Source organism: Bubalus kerabau, chromosome 22 (genome assembly GCF_029407905.1).
Source record: "Bubalus kerabau isolate K-KA32 ecotype Philippines breed swamp buffalo chromosome 22, PCC_UOA_SB_1v2, whole genome shotgun sequence".
Taxonomy (NCBI): Eukaryota; Metazoa; Chordata; class Mammalia; order Artiodactyla; family Bovidae; genus Bubalus; species Bubalus kerabau.
In genome coordinates, this window is record NC_073645.1 from 33,304,784 (window position 1) to 33,314,000 (window position 9,217).

At 46.4% G+C, this 9,217-nt stretch overlaps 1 long non-coding RNA gene across 1 annotated transcript; it reads left to right on the top strand.

The window, feature by feature from the left end:
• Positions 1 to 1,878: 1,878 nt before the first annotated feature.
• On the top strand, positions 1,879 to 5,499 carry LOC129636715 (uncharacterized). Its single transcript, XR_008707098.1, has 2 exons — positions 1,879 to 2,373; positions 5,048 to 5,499. It is a non-coding gene; the product is annotated as an uncharacterized LOC129636715 (long non-coding RNA).
• The last annotated feature ends 3,718 nt before the right edge of the window (positions 5,500 to 9,217 follow it).

Consider the following 9,217-nt stretch of genomic DNA (forward strand, 5'->3'; position numbering starts at 1 on the left):
GCTTTCAGAGCTGGCCGGTTAACAGGCAGTCATTCCCTATTCTTTCTTCCTCTCTCACATTCCTTTTTATGGGGCTGAGTGTATCACAGAAAGACAGGGGCCACCTCAAAATACCCCTGTCCTATGTTTACATATATAAACATTTACATGTGTATTGGTTTTGGTTATACAAGCAACGATAACAGCTGACCTTCCCTGAGAGTTTACTGAATGCCAGGCACGGTGCTAAGCACGTGCATCTCCTTGTTTAACCCTCTCAACAACCCTGTGACACTGGTTGTATTATTGCTGTCGTCCCACCTTTACACGTGTGCTGCAAGAGCTTCTGTCTGGTCCACAGACACACATCTGAGTTTTAAGGTGAACCAGATGGTCTGATTTCAACATATCCCTCATTCCTAACTGCTGCAGTAACTGCCTTTCTCAAAAGATGCGTTCATTTTCAGGAAGTCAAACAATAAAGTGGTTAAGACTGCATGCTTCCACGGCAGGGGGTCTGGGTTCGATTGCTGGTCAGGGAACTAAGACCCAGCATGCAGTGCAGCACAGCCAAATCAATCTTCTTAATAAATTAAAAAAAAAAGTAAACAAGGAGAGCTTCCCCCAACCCCCTCAAAGAGGCTGCTGTTAGTTGATAAAGCTTTTATACTAGGGAATTTCTTATACCAGCAGTATGTACATGGGCTTTTTCTTTTCCTACAATAGTTGTCCCAGACCTTTTGTTTCACCTAATTTTTTCACTCTCTAATATTATAATACATTTTGGACCAGGTCTTCACTCAGTGATGCCTCCACTCTTAGAAGCTTTGATGTTCTGGCTGCAGGAGCTAAGGATGGAGTGATGTGATGAAGACAAATCTATGGATATAGTAAGAAGGTATATAGCATGCTGGCTAGACAGCAGCTGGATGAGTTTAAGCTTTTACAGGTTTAGGAGCTGCCTTTAGAAGTGGGAGCTTATTTGTTTTGTTCTTGCTTTTTAGCTTAGGTAGTTCAGGGTACCATCCCATTGACTGAGAAATGAATAGGCTTCCCTTCCATTCCTTGGTAGCTCAGCCAGTAAAGAATCTGATTGCAATGCAGGGGAGTGGGGTTCAATCCCTGGGTCAGAAAGATCCCCTGGAGAGGGAAATAGCAACCCCCTTCAGTATTCTTGCCTGGGAAATCCCATGGACAGGGGAGCCTGGCGGGCTACAGTCCGTGGGGTTACAAAAGAGTCAGACACAACTTAGCGACTAAACCACCACCCCTGAATCAGAGGATCTCAAAGACAAGCTCTCCTGGACAGTCCTAGGTAACCTCAATGCAGGCTGGGCTGCTGTTACTGCTAAGTCACTTCACTTGTGTCGGACTCTGTGCGACCCATAGATGGAAGCCCACCAGGCACCCCTGTCCCTGGGATTCTCCAGGCAAGAACACTGGAGTGGGTTGCCATTTCCTTCTCCAACGCGTGAAAGTGAAAAGTGAAAAGGAAGTCACTCAGTCGTGTCCAACTCTTAGTGACCCCATGGACTGCAGCCTACCAGGCTCCGCCATCCATGGGATTTTCCAGGCAAAAGTACTGGAGTGGGGTGCCACCGCCTTCTCCGGCATGCTGGGCTAAAGGAAGCCAAAAGGCTTGCCTTCTTAGGCTCCTTAAGGATTATGCCCATAACTCATTGCTCAGCTTCCAGGCATAGTCACTGTGCTAGATGCCAAAGTCATGCCAGTAGTTCATTTAATCTGCACAACACTATCACGTAGGTCTCACTGCCCCCACCTGACAAATGAGAAACTGATACTCAGAGAAGTTGTTAACTTACCCAGGATCACACAGCTGGTCAGAGTCAGCCCTGTGTTTTTCTCCCTAAGGCCTCAGAGAATCGCCAGAGAAGGTTGGAGCTGATTGAAACGCTGGCCCCTGATTGCATGTAAATGAAGCACACAGCCCAGAGCCCTAACACAGTTGGCTGCGGGGCACACAGCAGGTGTAAGGAATTGGCTGAGGTTCCGGTTTTTCTAACTCTATTTGTTATAAAAGACCTCCAGGGAAGTTGGTAGAAGTGAATGGAGTGGAGTCAGTCCTACATCCTGATAGCCCAGAGGGATTGGAATAACTGACTTCCTGAAGAGGATTTGCCCACAGCCAAACAGAATTAAGCTACATGTCAATATGAATCCAGGGCAGGAGGGATCCTAATCTATAACTTCCTCCAGAGAGACAAGCCTTACTCCTGCCAAGGGGGGGTCAGCTGATAGAACTGCCCCGAGGGTATGTGTGGGGATATTATTTCTGGAAACTAAAGACTGAAGAGAAACTCATCCTTCAGACAGACCTGCTCACTCCAGCCAGTCATTTTTACCAACAGGGATTGTCTTCGAATCTGGAGTAAAGTAAGTAAATGTCGCTCAGTTGTGTCCGACGCTTTGTGACCCCATGGACTGTAGCCTAACAGGTTCCTCTGTCCATGGGATTTTCCAGGCAAGAATACTGGAGTGGGTTGCCATTTCCTTCTCCAGGAGATCTTCCCAACCCAGGGATCGAACCCAGGTCTCCCACATTGTAGGCAGACGCTTTACCGTCTGAGCCACCCGGAAAGTCGAATCTGGAGGCCCTTAAATCCCTCCAACTTGAATCTGCCGGAGCCACCTAGAAGTACTTTCCCCCCTAGTTTTTTCTTTTCTGTGAAAAACCAACAAACAAAACACCCTCTGTCCAAAAGGGTCTAGATTAGGATGGCCCTCAATAGGAAATACAGATAAAAAATGTATGCCAAATCTGTAACATGGAATGTTCTGAGCCCCCTCCTCTCCCCACAGAAGAATAAGGGGCATGTGAAAGATGTTAAGATCACTGAGACCTACTGGTAAATGGAAAAAACAAAAAACAAAAAACAAGTTGCAAGTTCTGATAAGCAGAATTGTTGTTTAGTAGCCAAGTCGTGTCTGACTCTTTTGCGAGCCCCCTGGACTGTAGCTCACCAGACTCCTCTGTCCATGGGATTTCCCAGGCAAGAATACCGGAGTGGGTTGCCATTTCCTATTCCAGCATATCTTCCCGACCCAGAGTGTCCTGCATTGCAGGTGAATTTTTTACCGCTGAGCCACTGGGGAAGCCCTGATAAGCAAAATGAGTAACTGAAAATATGGAAAAGATACAAAAAGCGTATCACACCTACATAAGGAAAAATTTGGAAAATACAGAAAAGTAGGAGGGAATCACCACCCCCCATAGGCCTCCCACCCCCACAAAAGAACCATTGTTAATATTTGATATATTGCTCTCAGGTCTCCTGGCTAGAAGCGGTCATGTTACATCAGGCGGTGGTCAGTGCATAGTCAAGTGTGACCAGAGCTCCAATCCCAGCTCTTCCACCTCTCCCTAAGAGAGCCTCACTCCATGAATCTGTTCCATGGAAGTCATTCCACCCTCCTGGAGTGGTTGTATTGATTAAATGAGGCCAAATATGGAAAGCTTGAGTGCCTAGGAAACAGCACTCAATAAACGCAGCCACTGTTATTATTTGTAACAGGCCATTTCCCTCAACATTATAACATAATTGACTTTGAATGTTGCTCAGAATCTTTGAAAACATCCCATGTAATGGCTGTTGGATATGCCGATTTCTTCACTAGTCTCTTGATTTCTTCACTATTCTCTTATGAGAAATGTTTTGGCTGCTTCCATTTTTACCTTCGTATAAATAGCTCTGTGATGAACACTGTTGTGAATATAGCTTTACCTCCCCTGTATTTTGGAGATTTTAGTTAAGATCATTTCCCAGAAGTGGAATCACTAGGTCAAAGGGTAATCCCCATTTTTAGACTTTATAGACACAGGACCTGATTGCACAAAGCAGGCGTTATTTCCTAGACCTAACCTCCTTATCCGGAGAAGGCAATGGCACCCCACTCCAGTACTCTTGCCTGGAAAATCCCATGGACGGAGGAGCCTGGTAGGCTGCAGTCCATGGGGTCTCTAGGAGTCGGACACGACTGAGCAACTTCACTTTTACTTTTCACTTTCATGCATTGGAGAAGGAAATGGCAACCCACTCCAGTGCTCTTGCCTGGAGAATCCCAGGGACAGGGGAGCCTGGTGGGCTGCCATCTATGGGTTGCACAGAGTCGGACACTACTGAAGCGACTTAACAGCAGCAGCAACCTCCTTATCGTCCCCAAAGTCTTCCTGCTCCTCACCGGGACGGCCTCCTTCTCCCTGAAGAGGACACCTGGCTGTTTCCATCTCCCATTCCTGCCTTCTCCTGTCTTGTTCCTCCTGCAGTGGCGGAGCCTTTTCACCTCGGCCTGTGTAAATCCTCCATGGTTTCAGTTCTTACTTCTCCCTTCTCCCTTTTCCCTTCTCCCTGACCCACCCTGATGGCTAGCCCTCTGGTTTTACTAGCCCCTTGAATCTGTAATCAAACCCAGCCTGATTCAAGGATCTTCTTTCCCTTTCAAGATTTGAATTTGGGTCCATAACAACCAGACAATAAGCCCCCGAGGTCAGGAATAAAGTCCTGGGCTCTTCTTCCTTCCCCTCTCAGCCCCAGAATGAGCCTTACAGTGCCAGGACCCGAGCTCCCATTCCAAGTATTCACTGAGAAAAAATGTCTTACTAGGGTCAGCTGTGGGCCAGGCTGGGCACTATGGCTACAGGGTCCTTAAGAGCTGGTTCGTTGGTCAAGGGGAGAAAAGAAAATGTCAATAATCAAGAGTAACCATGAAGGCCAGGGCTTTTGACATGAGTTCATAACAGAGTAAGGGAGGGTGTCAGGTTAACCTGGGCCCTGCCCAAGGTGTGAAACTTGTTGGATGTCTTGCTGTGTGGCCCTGACCAAGTCACTTAACCTCTCTAAACCTGGATTCCCCCATCTGCATCAGGCTGTCTTCACTGGGATACAATGAGGTTAAATCGGTTATTCAGTTGAATAATATGCTTAGCAGGTATTCAATAAATGTTTGCTCATGGTGAGGGCTTAATGCAGACTCATGGGTTAATAAAGGGGCTGCACTGGCAGGCTGCTTACAGCCTTGGAACTCAGGCATCTCTGTTCTTCTCATTTAGGAACTAGGTTGCTGGATGCCCATTTATTCCACTGCGGGGCAAGTTTCTTACAGGTTCTGGCCCCCTGGTTTCCAGCCTGGAGTCTGGAGGGACATGAAGAAAGGCTGGAGTCTGCTGTATGTGATATATGCTAGCAAGGAGCTTGCTCGTGAATCACCTTCGCCTCCAGTGCAGTGAAGCAGTGGGATGGAATGTTGAAATGCCTCCTTTTACATCCATTTTCTGAGCACGCAGCGAGCCTTCTCCCGTTCAGGCTGCAAATCATCACACACACACACACACACACACACACACACACACACACCTGCCCCCCTGCCAAGCAGGCAACACCTTGCATGAGGCCCAAGGAACAGAGGCTTCCAGGGGATGTCACTAAGAGCTCAAGGAATGCCAAGCTGGGCTCTCCAGTTATTCATCCTCCCTGCAATCAAAGCAGGCTCAGAGCAGACCCATCCCTGTGACAGATGTGGCTCAAGGTTATGGCCAAGGTCAAGCCTGTTATGTGTCCTTTAGTGGTGGGGGTGTGCAGAGATTACTGCACAAGTTTGGACTTAAAGCTGAGAGAATTCTTAGACACCATCTAATTCAGTCACCCTTCCCTTTGCAGAGGGGTATTTGGAGGCTCAGAAACGTCAAGAGATCTGGCCAAACTCACCTCACACAGCTATGGCATGGGTCATAAAACTAGGGCTTGCTTTTTCCAAACCCACAGTTAAAAGAACTCTCATCATCCTCTGCTCTATCTGGGCTTCTCTTTTGGCTCAGACGGTAAAGAATCTGCCTGCGGTGACAGAGACACGGGCTTGATCCCTGAGTCAAGAAAATCCTCTGGAGAAGGGAATGACCACCCACTCCAGTATTCTTGCCCGGAGAATTCCATAGACAGAGGAGCCTGGAGGGCTACAGTCCATGGGGTCGCAAAGTGTCAGACACGACTGAGTGACTTTCACTTTCATTTTTTTTCTTGCTCTATCTGGAGTTACCTCTCAACCCACCCCCCGCCATATACACCAATCACTATAATATTGACATCTATTGCATAAGTCCCTGAAGGACTTATGTTAAGTCCCTAAATGTTTAGGGTGTATTGTCTAATTTAAGCCTTTCTCAACCTCTAGGAGTTAAGTAACTCCTTGATACTCCAAGTGTGGTCTGTGGCCAGCAGCATCAGTATCACCTGGGAGTTGGTTGGAAATGAAGAATCTCCAGTCCTAGGAGGAGAATTTGCATTTCAATAGGCTCCCAAGCGACTGAACAACAGGTGATCTTATGCACAATCAAGTTTGAGAAGCACTTCCATAACTCTTCCCACTTTAAACAGGAAACGGAGCTTTGGGGCAGGGGAGGTGTGTGTGTGTCTGGATGGGGTGGGGGTGGGGTTAGGAGTGACTCCCACAAAGTCCCACAGCAGGTCAGGTGCGGAGCGCTGGTGGAACCTTGGGCACTGCTCTTGCTCTGAAGTCTGTAGGTTTTAGGAATGTTTTTCCACTAGTTCTAGCCCAGAGGAGGTAGGATTCCAGGCCCCACCTTCCCCAGGAGCAAGGAAGTTACTGAAAGGAATAGCCCAAGCATTTTACAAGGTACTTTCCACTTCTATTATTTTGTTTCTGCTTTATAACTTAACTATCCCAACTTTACTCAAGAAGCAACTGTAGCTTGGAAGAGTTTAAGGCATTTGTACAAGCTACACTGCTGGCCACTTCCAGAGTCTGGGCTCGACACCCGTCTCCTTTATTCCAGAACCCAATCACTGTTTCTCCACATACAAGTTGGCACCCTGGTGGCAGGAGAGGAGACTGTAGGTGGTATACAGATGAGAGTCTCCCATCTGAATTGTCATAGATTTTAATTTCTACTACAAAAAAATAGAATTAGGTTATTAAACTTCAGAGACTACAATTTAAGACAAAATGTGGGTTGTTTTTTTTTTGCTTATTGTTTTTAATGAGTCTCTGTAAAGCCAATTTCAGGAATGATAGAGGAGGTGTCACAATACTCAGGTATTGTGAAACCCATGAAGGTGGTAAAAGACTGGAGTCTGGAAATCATCTTCAGGAACCACACTGAGAGGGAAGGGGGAGAAACCAGCAACCAGAGATCTCTACCCAGAGGCTGTGGACTTATCACTTATAGGTGGTTTTCTCCCCACAGCTTTCACATCTTCTTGCCCCCAGGGTCTTATATAGAGCATTTATGATGCTCACCTAAGGGTATACACTCCCCGTTAAAAAAAAAATAATAGTAAGTTTTACCAGTTATTTATCTTTCCGGCCAGAATCTCCATAGCAAAGCTGGAGAGACCACAAACTTGCTCCTTCTAACATCTTCCCACCTCCAGCCCACTTCCTGTAGTTTCAAGAATGGCCCCCTGCCCCATTCATTTAGACCAGACTTGAAATGCTGCAAGGGGGAGGCTGGGAGTGGGGAGTAAAAAATGTCCCTCCCATTCCTTCAGATGGGACAACAGAGGGTGAGATGGTTGGATGGCATCACTGACTCCATGGACATGAGTTTGAGCAAGCTTCGGGAATTGGTGATGGACTGGGAAGCCTGGTGTGCTGCAGTCCATGGGGTTGCAAAGAGTCAGACACGACTGAGCGACTGAACTGAACTGAATTGATTTCTTCAGAAATAGTCTGTGGCTCCCCAATGGAGAGGACAACCTGCATCTTTGCTTTCAAGTGTTGGCACTCTTCCATCTCTTCCTTTCTCTACCCATGTCCAGGGACATTAATGGCCACTCTTTCAGTTGGACCTTCGAATTTTGAGTAAACGGACATTCTCTCTTGCACTCCAGTTTCATTCAGGGATCACAAGTAAAGAGTTCTGGCAAATAAATGAAAAGTCTTCCAGGAATCCGGAAAACAGTTATGTAAGGAACAAGGACTGTTATCTTAGAAAAGATAAGGTGGGGAAGGGACAAGATGACCATCCTTAAATATTTCAGAGAGTCTAGATTTATATAACATTTCTCCAGACCTGGAAGCAAAGAGTAGGTGATACGGGAAAGTCGGCTTCAGTTCTTTGTCCTTAGAAAATGAAGTCACTCAGTCGTGTCCAGTTATTTGCGACCCCATGGACTGTAGCCTACCAGGCTCCTCCATCCATGGGATTTTCCAGGCAAGAGTACTGGAGTGGGATGCCATTTCCTTCTCCAGGGGATCTTCTCAACCCAGGGATCAAACCTGGGTCTCCCGCATTGCAGGCAGACGCTTTACCATCTGAGCCACCAGGAAAGCCCTCTCTTTGTCCTTTGCCCTCTCTCTTTGTCCTTGACCAACTGTAAAATTGGGGCAATAGTACTTCATCATAGGGTGGTTGTGAGGATTTAGTGAAGTGCTCAGGACATACCTGGAATCTCATAAAAACCCCAGGATATGCTTGTTTCCTTTTTTGGCCTCATTCAAAAATGCCTCATGAGGCAGTAAGCTCCCTCTCTGGAAAATTTCAAAATAGAATTACAATTCCTTACTGCCAAGATTCTGTGCTTCCGTGCTGCCCGTGACTTTTCAAAGAAAAATACTGGCTCACACAGAGCCCCCACCATGCTCCAGGCACGCAGAGAAGAGCTTTTCATAGGTACTCCATTTAATCTTCTCATCAGCCCTCGGAGGTAGGTACTATTATTATCTCCCCCCAATCCACATTTTTTTTTTTCCAGATGAGAGAACTGTGGCTTAGAGAAGTGAAGTAACTTGCCCAAGGTCACACAATCGGTAAGCAGCTGACCAGGGGCTTAAATGTCACACTCCAAAGTCCTTGCTCTTAGAACTGGAAGAGTTGTTTAATCAAACCTAAACCCCTCTCCCAGACTCACCTGCTCTAATGCTCCTGGCTTTATTGATCTCTCTTCTACAAAGTTTCTTTGGGTCTCAATATCAAAACCATCCAATTTAGCACTTATTATTATCTGAATGGTTTCTTGTCACTTCTAGTTTACTGTAAGTTGGTCTGGGGATTTTTACTCTTTAAATATCCCCTCGAACTCAGTAAGCCTTGAGAACAAGTTCAAGGGCTTCCAATAATTCTTTCACTGCCAGCTGAATTAAACAGCAAGTACCCCTCTTTCTCCCTACCATGCCTATTCCCATCTTATTTTTCCTGAGCCATTAAAAAGTCTTTTCTTGGCTGGAACAAATACTACAGTCTGTTCACCTAGTTAACATTTCC